This window comes from Ips typographus, linkage group LG5 (genome assembly GCF_016097725.1).
Source record: "Ips typographus isolate SLU linkage group LG5, UJ_Ityp_2.0, whole genome shotgun sequence".
Lineage (NCBI taxonomy): Eukaryota > Metazoa > Arthropoda > Insecta > Coleoptera > Curculionidae > Ips > Ips typographus.
Window position 1 is genome coordinate 5,816,742 of NC_138426.1, and position 12,245 is coordinate 5,828,986.

The window sequence follows — 12,245 nt, forward strand, 5'->3', positions numbered from 1 at the left end:
TTATGGTCCACCCTGTATATCACAAAAATTTACTTTTTTAAGATAAACCTGTCAAGAAAATGTAAATAACTAATCTTGTTTGCAAAGATTAAAACTGAAATTTTAGAATAAAAATTTAAAAAAGAAACATGATAATTTCATTGAAATTCTTTCTTTTGTCACCCAAAAATATAAAAATGACCATCAAAACAGCGATGTCAAGTTTAAAGCTATTTTCAAAAAATGTTTTGAGGTTGTATTGTTTGTTGTTTTGTCTTGTCAAGCTTGAGAACTGTGTCATTCCAATCAACATTGTCAAAGAAATTTTGATTTTTTTAAAAAATATCTCAAACTTCACAACACTTAACTCAAAAACATTAAAATCATACTTATATCAAGGAAATACTCTAACGTAATCTACTTTTTATACTACTACATATGCTGGATGTTGATAGTTACTGTTCAAACTATTTTGTATGGTCACGTGACTGTTTTGACAAGTTTTAACTGTCCTGTAAAGTGTTCAAATTACTGTTCAAAAGTCGAAAGTTGGATTATCAAAGTCACGTGACATGTCTCTTACCAACTTTTTAAAATTTTTGTTGTATTGTTATTTTACTTGTCAATTACTACCATTTACCCAAAACGTCATTACTATTAAAATTGACGTGAACTTAGAGATATACTCGTAATACCTCAAAGTTTCTGATTGAAGGGCTTTAAATCACAATCAGCAATTTCGTCGTAATGGCTTAAAGCTTATTTACGTACTGCATTCCAGTTGGGCCAAGTTTCCACCTAAAGCTGCTGCAATTCACAGTTTCAACTTCAATCAAATTTACGACATTAATTGACTGCGTAATAACTTTTGGAACTAACTCCGATGCAACTTTGAGTTGAAATTGAGTATCAAATACAAATTTCCACTAAAACACGAAAGCTATTTTTACCATTTTTGTTGAAAAGGGTATCACTAACTTGAGCTAAATATTTTTGCAGGATTGTATAACCTTCAATTTGATCGCCCATATCCACTCTAAACAAATTGAATTTACTTAGCAACACCAATAAGTGTACGTGCTCATACAGAAAGATAAGAAACTAAATAACATGAAAAGTCCACAAGGGTTTGATATATTCGATTTTGATGCGGTTGTATTTATTTTAGCTTCTAACGGTGCAGAAAATGCAGCGGAAAGTAAAACATGTAATGCATTTCCGGAAATAGAACTGGCCATTTCCGGGTTATGTAATCAGATGGATTCCAGTTTTATTCTTTTATATGGGAAATACAACGTTAATGATACCCGCCTTCAGAATATCAAGTTAGATCAATAATTTAATAATAAAGTATTCCACAAAAGCAGAAAATCTGTATTCAAGTATTACAACAAATTTTGGTTTTGAAAACTCTCCACGTTGATCCCTTCGAAACTGTTTGTCTTGCAATTTGCACTAATCGGAAAAGTACGAGACTATTAATTATTATCTAAAAACTATGTTAATATTTATAAAAACATAACATTGTTAGCATAGACAAAACTGAAGGGAAACATTAGATTTGAATAAAACTATAAAACGGAATTTTTAATTATAGTTTTGCAAACCGAGATAAGAAGAACTTAATATAGGGTGGTCCAGTTTTAAGTGTCAATAATTCACAATAAAAAAAATATTAAAAACGCTTCCTAAGGAAGATACAGTCCTCCAAATTTCAGTTTTTTTCATAAATTTGAATCGTTTTTTTACGGTTTCAGTTTGTTTCAAAATGACAGTTGAACAGCCTAGCCTGTATTTCAATTTTATGCACGGTTAGCACAAAGAATGAATTGCAGCAAATTTTAATTGAAATAATTGAAATATAGGTTGTCCTAAAATGAAATCGCAAAAAAGTGAAACAGCAAAACTGTAGCAATTACCACTGTCTACCAGGGTTATTAAATACAATTTTTTTTTAAACGGTTCAAAAGGATTCAATTCTGGTCATCTGGTAGGTTTACAAGTTAATTTTTGACACTTTAGGAAGTGTAAAACTAATTATACAATATTCAATAATTATACAATACTTGTGAGAGTCCAAATTTCTACTGACTAGTCTATAAATTTGTTATTCATTACTAGGAATAGTCTTAAAAATTCGTTTTTAGACCAAAAAGAATTCAAAAATATATTTTTCTAATTTTGGCATATAAAGTGACACTTTTCAAAACTGATTAGAGTGACAAAACGTTTTACTTTATGTAACTAGTTACATAAAGTATCACTTTATGTAACTAGTTATGAAAAGTTCATTTCATCACTCCCTGTTTTTATGCATTTCCGTAGAAACATATGGGCGACATCCATCATAACATGTCGTTGTCACTGTTTATACAAGGTGCTATGAAAGTGAATATTTGTGTTAAATCACTTTAAAAGATGGTTTTTACCGCTTTTTGGTCAAAATTATGTATGCAACACGTTTCGAAAATGTCTTATTGTGTAACTCATTCAAATTGTAGGACCTCGCTGCGCTCGCCCTACAAACATTCGTTCGTTACACAAAATCGATCTTTTCGTAACTGGTTACATAAATAGTTATTTCAGGACTTTAATTAGCGTACAATTTAATCTGGACTGAAACAAGTCTAGAATTCAGTTAAACAAAGGAAGCAGTCAGAATTACATTTTCGGACTAATTCATTTCTAAAAATTTATTTTTAAGGTAAATATTGCAGCCTTTAGTACCAAAATTTTTCATTACTGAAAAGTCTAAAACTCGATTTTCCAGTCTTAAAACACTAAAAACAAAGTCTAAATTTTTTAGAAATGAAAATTAGTAATGAAGAATCTTGAAATTACATTTTCAAGACTATGGACACTGTGCAAAGTGGTTTTCGGGCCTGGTAAGTCAAAAACTCTGTGAAGATAGTCTTGAAACTAGATTTTTCAAGGCTGAAACAGCCTTAAAGCACTAAAAACAGTCTACATTTTTAAGAAATGCTCGAATTTTTAGCACAGGTGCCTAGAAGTCAATTTAATAGTGAAATAACCTTTTTCAGCATATGGATAATGTAAAATATGTTTTTTTTAACTCTGAAACTCGATTTTCCAAGCTGAAAGCAGTTTCAAAGCACTAAAAATAATCCAGAATCCTAAGAAAATTAAAAGTAAAGTAAAAAAAAACATGAAAAGTTATTCAATTTTCATAAACCTAATGGCAACATCCTGTATTTAAGACTATTTTCAATAATACAACATTGAAATTTGTCTTTAATTTATTAAAAATTAATTGAAATGCAATATTTAAGCTTCTGATGTCACTTTTCATTGGTTCAGAGTCACTTAGTGTGTCTCTAAGTCAAATTTTCAAGGTTTAAATGAGTGAATTTGGAGTAAAAAATTCTAGAAAAAGTAGTTTTTCATGTCTGCAAGTCGTTTTTCAATACTAAAGTCTATCAATTTATCTCATAACTATGACGACTGACTACACAGACAGTTTTTAACCCACTCAAGTTAATTTTCAATATTAAAGTCGTTCAATTTGCCCGTAAACTGTGCAAACTGACTACAAAGACATATTTTAAGCTTCTTAAGTCAATTTTCACCATTTCCAAGACAATGTTTAAGGTGGGGTTGGTTTGGGGTCCTTAACCGTAATAACTCAATTACCTATACATCGTAAACGAAATTTTAAATCAGAATTTTATAAGAGATACTTTCTTTTTCATTTAGAACAACGAAATTAAAAGCATTTTTAAAAAATATCCAGTGACGTAGAAACAAGACGGAAAATGGAAAAAAAAACATTTTCCGGTATGTACGCCACTAGACAATTGTGACAAACGTCATTAACTTTACATAATGAGTATTAATTTCATAATTGCTTGATCAAAATTGCTCCAGCGGTCTGACAGTTATGACAAAAAAAAACAATTTATTATGCTGAAATTTGAAGAACTGTATTTTCCTAAAAGTTTGAATTCGTGCAGCATACGAGAAAAACTAATAACAAATGCAAGTTTTTAGAAAACTCTCAGCCCTAATCTCTCTGAAGTTAGTTATACACACTTTAAAATATTTGATAAAATTTCGATTACAATTTTATGGTTATTTGCTTGGGGAGACATATTTAGTAACATAACAAGTTCAGTCTTACCTAAAAAGTTAATTAAATTAGAGAGTTTTGAGAAAAAGAATTAAACTTTAGTCCTATTTAAGACAGAACGTATTGTAGTTTTCAGTTGCATTGAAGTTAAAGCCGAAAGTTCAGCCAGGCAATTAATGGCGTCTTGATTTGTTTGAGGGTAAACTACCAGCTTGTGCTTTTAATGTTAGTTTAAGTTTCTAGTAAAGGGCTTCTTATGGACTTTAGTGACAAATTTTTTTTATACTACTTTTTTTGTAATAACATAGATTCATGGAAATTTTATTCCACGTCACAAAAATAAAAACTAACTGAATGAAACAGTAGTAAAACGAACGGACGTTTTCCCAAATAACGTGCGGCAATTAAAACTTTAATTGGTACGACCAGAAAAGGGCAATTACACGAGACAATTTGTTTTACAGCAGTAACCATTTAGTCGATTAAATTTTTATCAAAATTTTAATTAGTGCTCAGTTTAATTACAATGATTATTTCCTTCATTGTACCAGCAGCCAATCAAATTCCGAGAACCGTTCTAGTTCCACCAATGGAAACCGTTTTATACTGATTAAATCCCTGGCTGCTAAAATTTAACAGTGATTAAACACCACCTACCTTTTTCGAATACGTTTTTTGAAGAAAATTTGATATTAAACGAAACGGGATTTAGACACTTATAAAATTTAAGTTATCTTCTTCAATATTAACAATTAATAAATCACTGTAACGTAGTTTTCATTAAATAATTACATAAATTAAAATATTTTGACGTATGATTGTCAATTTGAAATGTAAACAAAAATATACATGGCTGAACGAAAATCTGTCATCTGCTGGGGTGAGTTCAATATTATCATTAATTTCATCAGGTTTAGTTTAGTATTTGTGTTCTAACTATGGTGTTTTCTTGTTAATAAACTAAAATGTGGGTTTTCAGGAAATAATCTTGACATATACCCCTCGGCGTTCACGTGTTATCACGTAAAATGTGCATTGGTAGGTTTTTTGCAAAATTTTTCTTTTAGGCAAATGGTTTCGACTAAATAATTCTTTGGAAAAAATCCTTCGACCTGCGGTCTCAGGATTTTATCGTCGAATTATTTAGTCTCAATCATTTTCCAAGCAAAATTTTGCAAAAAATCACCTATGCACAGTTTACCCGATAAAACTTGAACGTCTCGGGATATAACCTATGATTAAAAAATTAGCTAATTTTTCATAAAATATGCTGCTTTTTCCAGAAAATCAACATAGCATATACAAGATAACAGTTACAAAATAACAAAAAGAAATTGAGAAATTATCACTTTTGTAGATATTTTTACCAAGAATCCACCCTGTATATTTTTATTAGGCTTACAAGTGTAAAATTACAGTTTTTTTAACCTTTTAACTAGGGTACTACATATTGTAACTCTAATAAAAATGGTACAAATAAACGAGTTATTGGAGATTGAACGAAAGGATGCACCAAAAAAGTCATAGAAAAAGTAGTCAAATTTGACTTTGTCGTCTTGTAACATAGTTAGTTGAAGTTGTAACAGTTCATTGACATGCATAGCTAAGTATTCTTATTAATCGTATTGCATCAATCGGTTCGCTATTGGTTGTGTTTCGTAATGTATCCGATGCCGACAAATCTGCTTAGGAGCTGAGCGTGGTATAAATGTGAGCTAAGATGGGGCAAACCAAGTCAAAAGATACCAAGCAAGAAGTAACGGAAAATGGCGTAGTTAACTCCAATTTTATAGTACAAGAAGCTGAGTACAACATCACTAAAGACGTCAAAGTGGTTCTGTATCTTATTTTCGCTATGTTGGCAATGATCTTATTGTGGAGAATTATTCGGGCTGTCAAGAAAAATATGAAGAAGCAGATCCGCCGCGACATGGCAGCAGTCTCTTTAGCATCTATAAGAGAAACGTAATGCTGAGTAAGTAAACGTAAGAGCTGTTCCGGTAAGCGTGTGCGCGTATGTACAGTGATAGTGATGTGCTGTTTATTGTGCACAAACTCAACAAACCCAAGTGTCTTCAGTGTTAAGTTCTTATGTGTAACTGTGCAAAAGAAAAGTAAGCAATAATTAGTCGTAGTAAATAGTTTATTAAACTGGGTTTTATAATGAAACTTTTAAGTTGATTTCAATCGTTTAAAAATTTTATTATAGGTATTATTGTCTATATGACTATTCTGTAGTTACTATCTTTAAACTGCAGTATTTGGATCAATTTTATTATTTTTGATAAATGACTAGTAAAGGATTAACAGAAGTTAAGAAAATTTACGAAACTGCAAAAAGCTTTTCAAGTAATATCAATAAAGAATCTACCGAGAGACGCGGAAATTTAGACAGAGTAAATAAATTACTTGTACAGATTGGTTTAATCGAAAAAGAGTTAAGCAACTTTAAAACTCAAGTTTTAAAAGAGAGTCAGAGCCCAGAGGAATTATTGGCAGCAGCAGCGCCCTATATAAAAGAAACTGAAAAACTAAATTTTAATTCCAGACAAACACTGCTAGAACGTTTAAAAAGTATCGTTGAAATATCAAAAATGTCGACAAACAGCGTAGAATTTTTTAGTTTGGCTAGTAAATTAGTTCCAAGTCATTTCGATGGTAACTCCGAAAATTTACAGTCATTTTTAGATGCATTAACTTTACTTAAAAACAACTGCGAAAATCAACTTGCTAACGCTGTAGCTTTCGTGAAAACTCGTTTGACCGGAAAAGCGCGAAGTCTTATTACGAATGAAAATACAATTGACGACATAATTTTTAAACTTCAAAATTCGATTAAAGGCAAAACTTCACAATTATTGACTGCAAAAATTTTACATCTGAAACAAAACGATAAAGAAGCCGCAAAATATGCTTCTGAAGTGGACGCATTAGCGCAAAAATTACAAACAGCCTATATTACAGAGGGCGTACCAGCGGAAGTTGCCCAACGGTACACGGTTGAAAATACGGTGCGAGCATTTAGCCAAAATGTCAGTAGTGAAAGAGTTCGATTAATAATGGAGGCTGGCACGTTTTCTTCGGTACAGGAAACTATTACTAAGTTTGTGAATGTTAGTTCGTTGGCACCGTCTTCGGCAAATATTTTTCAGTTTAGGCAAAACAATTTTCATAATGCGCGACGTCACTTTAGGGGCACAGGTCCACGTAATAATAGTTATAACCAGCATTTCGATAGGAGTTTCAATAGATATTCTAACAGTTACAATAGAAATTCTAATAATTTTGGAAACAATAGAGAACAATTTAGAGGCAGTAATAGAAGCAGAGGCGCATTTAATAGAGGTTTTAATCGTGGTAACACATCTGCTAGGTACTATAGAGGCTCTAGTCCTAATTTTGTTGGCTTTTCGGAGTCGGGAAACGGATTGGAGCACCAATCGAGCCAAGAAGCAGCTCGGTTGGGCGATATGTAACCATATATAGTTTTAGTCTGACATTTTCAAATTTTGTGAAAGTTGAGTTTGAAATGACTGGTTCAGTTAGTACGCTACTAGTAGACACCGGAGCTGACATATCAATTTTTAAACGTTTATCAGTAAATCCTGATCAATTAGTTGATTTTTCTCGAGCCACTAGCATCAAAGGTATCACAGAAGACCTAACTAATTCATTCGGTGTTGCAAACACAAATATTTTTATTCAAGGGTGTACGTTACCTCACAAATTTCATATAGTTGATTCTAATGTTCCAATACCATGTGACGGAATATTGGGTAGAGATTTTTTAGTTGCTTACCAATCAATAATAGATTATTCTAACTGGAATATGACGGTACACTTAAAACACAAAAAGTTAACAATTCCAATTTTAAGCAGTTCTGAAAAGAATGTGTACCATATTCCTTCTAGATGTGAAGTTATTAGAGAGATCGACGTTTTGAAACATTTGACACACGACGTTGTGGTGTTAAATAAAGAATTAAAGCCTGGTGTATACTTAGCTCGTAGTATAGTATCTCAAAAACATCCGCTTGTAAAAATCTTAAACACAACATTTGAAAATGTAACTGTAGACATATCTAATCTTGAAACTATCAGTCTCGATAAATTTAACATTTACAACATAGAAACAGAAAATCAAGATAGACATGTTCAACTCTTAAAAGAACTTAATCAAGATGTCCCAGACTTTGTTAAAAAAGATCTGCTACAACTTTGCGAAGATTATTCAGACGTTTTTGGATCAGAAACAGATAAATTAACATTTAACAACTTTTACACACAAAAATTAAAAGTTATTGACAAAACACCTATTTATATTAAAAATTATAGAGCTCCCAGAGCACTTAAAGATGAAACAAATCGACAAGTCGAAAAATTGTTACATAATAATATAATCGAACCATCTTGCTCAGCATACAATAGTCCGGTTCTATTGGTTCCTAAAAAATCGCAAACTGATCAGAAAGCGTGGAGATTATGTATTGACTTTAGAGCTGTAAATAAGGTACTTATAGGAGACAAGTTTCCGATTAATCGCATAGACGATATTTTAGATCAACTTGGTAGAGCAAAGTGGTTCTCAGTAGTCGATTTGTTATCAGGATTCCATCAGATACCTTTAGATGAAGAATCGCGAGATTTGACTTCATTTAGCAGCGATAAGGGTTCATATCGATTTACCAGATTGCCTTTTGGACTTTCAGTCAGTCCCAACAGTTTTCAAAGAATGATGTCTATTGCTTTTGCCGGAATAACTCCAGAAAAAGCTTTTTTATATATGGACGATTTAATAGTAATAGGCTGTTCAGAAAAACATCACTTGAATAATTTAAAAAGCGTTTTTGAAACTTGCAGAAAGTACAATTTGAAATTAAATCCCAAGAAATGCAATTTTTTTAGAAAAGAGGTCACTTTTCTAGGTCATAAAATAACAGACAAAGGTATTTTGCCCGATGAAACTAAGTACGATATTATAAACAAATATCCGACGCCGCGAGCTGCTGATGAGGTAAAAAGGTTCGTTGCCTTTTGAAACTATTATCGAAGGTTTATACCAAATTTTGCAACTATCACATTACCTTTAAATTCGCTAACTAAGAAAAATGCTGAGTTTGTATGGTCAAGCGAATGAGAAAGTTCATTTAACCGTTTAAAGCAAGCACTAATTAGTCCTCGCATTTTGCAATATCCGGATTTCTCAAAACAGTTTATTTTAGTTACTGACGCATCCCAACTTGCTTGTGGTGCAGTTCTTTCACAAAATTTTAATGGTCAGGAACTACCTATAGCTTATGCATCTCGTATGTTTACAAAAGGCGAGTCTCACAAACCAACTATTCTTAAAGAACTCACAGCTATTCACTGGGCAATAAAGTACTTTCGTTGTTATTTATATGGACAAAAATTTTTAGTAAAAACAGACCATAGAGCTCTTGTTTACTTATTCTCTATGAAAGACCCGTCGTCCAAATTAACCAGAATACGATTGGATTTAGAAGACTTTGATTTTGATATAGAATATATAAAAGGAACAGATAATGTAGGCGCAGACGCCTTATCTCGAATAAATATTTCGGATTTGCAGGAAATCAGAAACACGGCTCAAATATTAGCAATTACCAGATCAATGACTAAGACAAACCAAAATTTTAATAAACACACTACTACTGGGGATAAACAATTATCACGTACTGAAGAACCTCAGATTTATGAAGCCCTTAATAATTATAATGTATTGAAATTTCCTTCCTTAAGATTTGAAATTGATAAAGAATGCGAATGCGTAATGTGAATACATTATTTTAATTATCGCAAAAAGAGCGCTCGTTGTTGGCTTTCAATTACTAATGGCAATTTTTCATTACCGAAACTATTGTCTAAGCTGAATAACATGGCTGGTGATAGTAAGTTTACACATTTGCGATTGAATTTAAATGACAAGATTTTCACACGGTGCACCGTAAATGAATTAAAGGAAGTAGGGCATAAAATACTTTCAAAAGTTAAAATTGTTTTATGTAAAGAAAGAAAATTAATCAAAGACAATGACGAGAAACTTAACTTAATCAAACAATTTCATGATGATCCTATGTTAGGTGGACATTGTGGCCAGAAAAGATTATTGAAAAAATTAAGGTCATTTTATCTCTGGGAAAATATGTCACGTGACATCGCTAAATATGTTAGGCAGTGTCATAAGTGTCAGGTAAATAAAGCCGCCGTTAAACACATAGAACCTTTAACTTTGACTCCAACTCCTCAAAAAGCTTTTGACATTGTCTGTATAGATACAATAGGACCACTTCAAAAATCAAATCACAATAACCTTTATGCAGTGACGCTTCAATGTGAACTAACTAAATACATCGTAATACTTCCAATACCCAATAAAGAAGCTTCCACAGTAGCACGAGCTATCTTTGAAAAATTTATCTTAGTATATGGACCTATAAAAGAAGTAAGAACTGATTTAGGAACAGAATACAAGAATAAAATTTTTGAAAGTTTAGCAAAAATGCTAAATACGCCGCATAAAACTAGCACTGCGTATCACAGTCAGTCCATAGGTGGATGCGAGAGAAACCATAGAGTTCTTAATGAATTTATGCGAATGTACATTGATCAAGCTCATACAGATTGGGATATATGGACAAATTACTACACTTTTTGTTATAATACGACTCCTAGTACTTATCATAACTACACACCTTTCGAGCTAGTATTTGGTAAAAGAGCAGACCTACCTGAAATATTTAATGGTTCTCGTGTAGATCCTTTATACAATTTAGAGTCGTATGATCAAGAATTTCGATTTCGGTTGCAGTTAGCGCAAAATAAAGCTCGAGACTTTCTTGAAAAAACCAAACAAAAGCGTAAGTTGTATTATGATCAGCAAACTAGTCGACTACAAATAAGCCTGGGAGATTTTGTGCTTATAACCAACGAAGATCGTCAAAAACTAGATTCTTGGTTTGATGGTCCGTTTGAAGTCATATTAATTGAAGGTCCAAATTGCATTGTTAAAGACAATAACAACAAGCAGATTAAGGTTCATAAAAATAGAATTAAGAAATATAATGTCTCTTGATAATTAAGTTTAGTTCTAAGTTAGATAAACAGGCCTGTCTGTAAATATTGTAACTATTATAAATATCGAAAGTACACAGTGTAAATACCCTAAATACTGTACGTACATTTAATTTATAGGTATATTATACAATTCTTAGCATTCATCGTGCCGGTAGTGTTCAACGTGCGAAGTGTTCAGTTATTAGTGTTCCTACTGTTTTTTTATTGTGGGCAGAATCTTAATGGGTCGTTGGTATTATTGTAGGTTTTTACTGTTTAAAACACATGAATTATACGCAAATTGGGATAGAAATATATTTAGGTTAGGTTAAGTTAAAGTACCACTGACTATACTTTATGTTATTGCTATAGTCAGAAAAGTAGTAGGTACAGAGAAAATTTTATCGTAAAAGTAACTATATTTTGAGAGTGTATAGCTTTAAGTACTAAAGATTGCAAATTTGTAATTAAATTAACTTAAAACAGTTTTAATTAACTTGGAATCAGTAACCTTTTTTTTTAGTAAAGTGCCCTTTGCAAGTGGCCATAGCAAAGGTCATTCTCTAGGAAAAGGAGGTGTAACATAGTTAGTTGAAGTTGTAACAGTTCATTGACATGCATAGCTAAGTATTCTTATTAATCGTATTGCATCAATCGGTTCGCTATTATAAGTATTTTATGTATACACAGCAACCTATATTATACTGTATGAGTAGGCATAATAGAGTACGATAAATATAAGCGATTTATTCAGCAAATATATATTGAATACAGGGAACTTGCCGGAGTATCATTTACTACCTTTACAGTCTAAAGCTCTACCAAGTAGGTATAGTGCAATTAACCGAGTTTTTGAGGAACAAGCAAAAAAGTAAATTAAATAAAATGACGCAATCTAGTGATGGGCAAATGGTTATGAAAATATCAAATTTCACATAAAATGGTAACTATCTGAGAAACAGATACAGATCAATTGAAGAGGCTACCAAGGTACATTGTAAAACACAGAGAGAAAACAACCAGAAACTCAGTGTAAGAACAAAGGATCTAATGAAATAGAGAAGAGAAATGATAAACAAATACACAGATAGGCAAATGGAATTAA

General features: G+C 31.8%; 1 protein-coding gene across 7 annotated transcripts in view; it reads right to left on the minus strand.

Annotated features, from left to right (window-relative positions):
* The window catches only part of LOC145729666 (diuretic hormone receptor-like), a 190,365-nt gene that overhangs the window by 87,045 nt on the left and 91,075 nt on the right, over nt 1-12,245 (minus strand). The gene's annotated exons all lie outside the window — the stretch shown is intronic.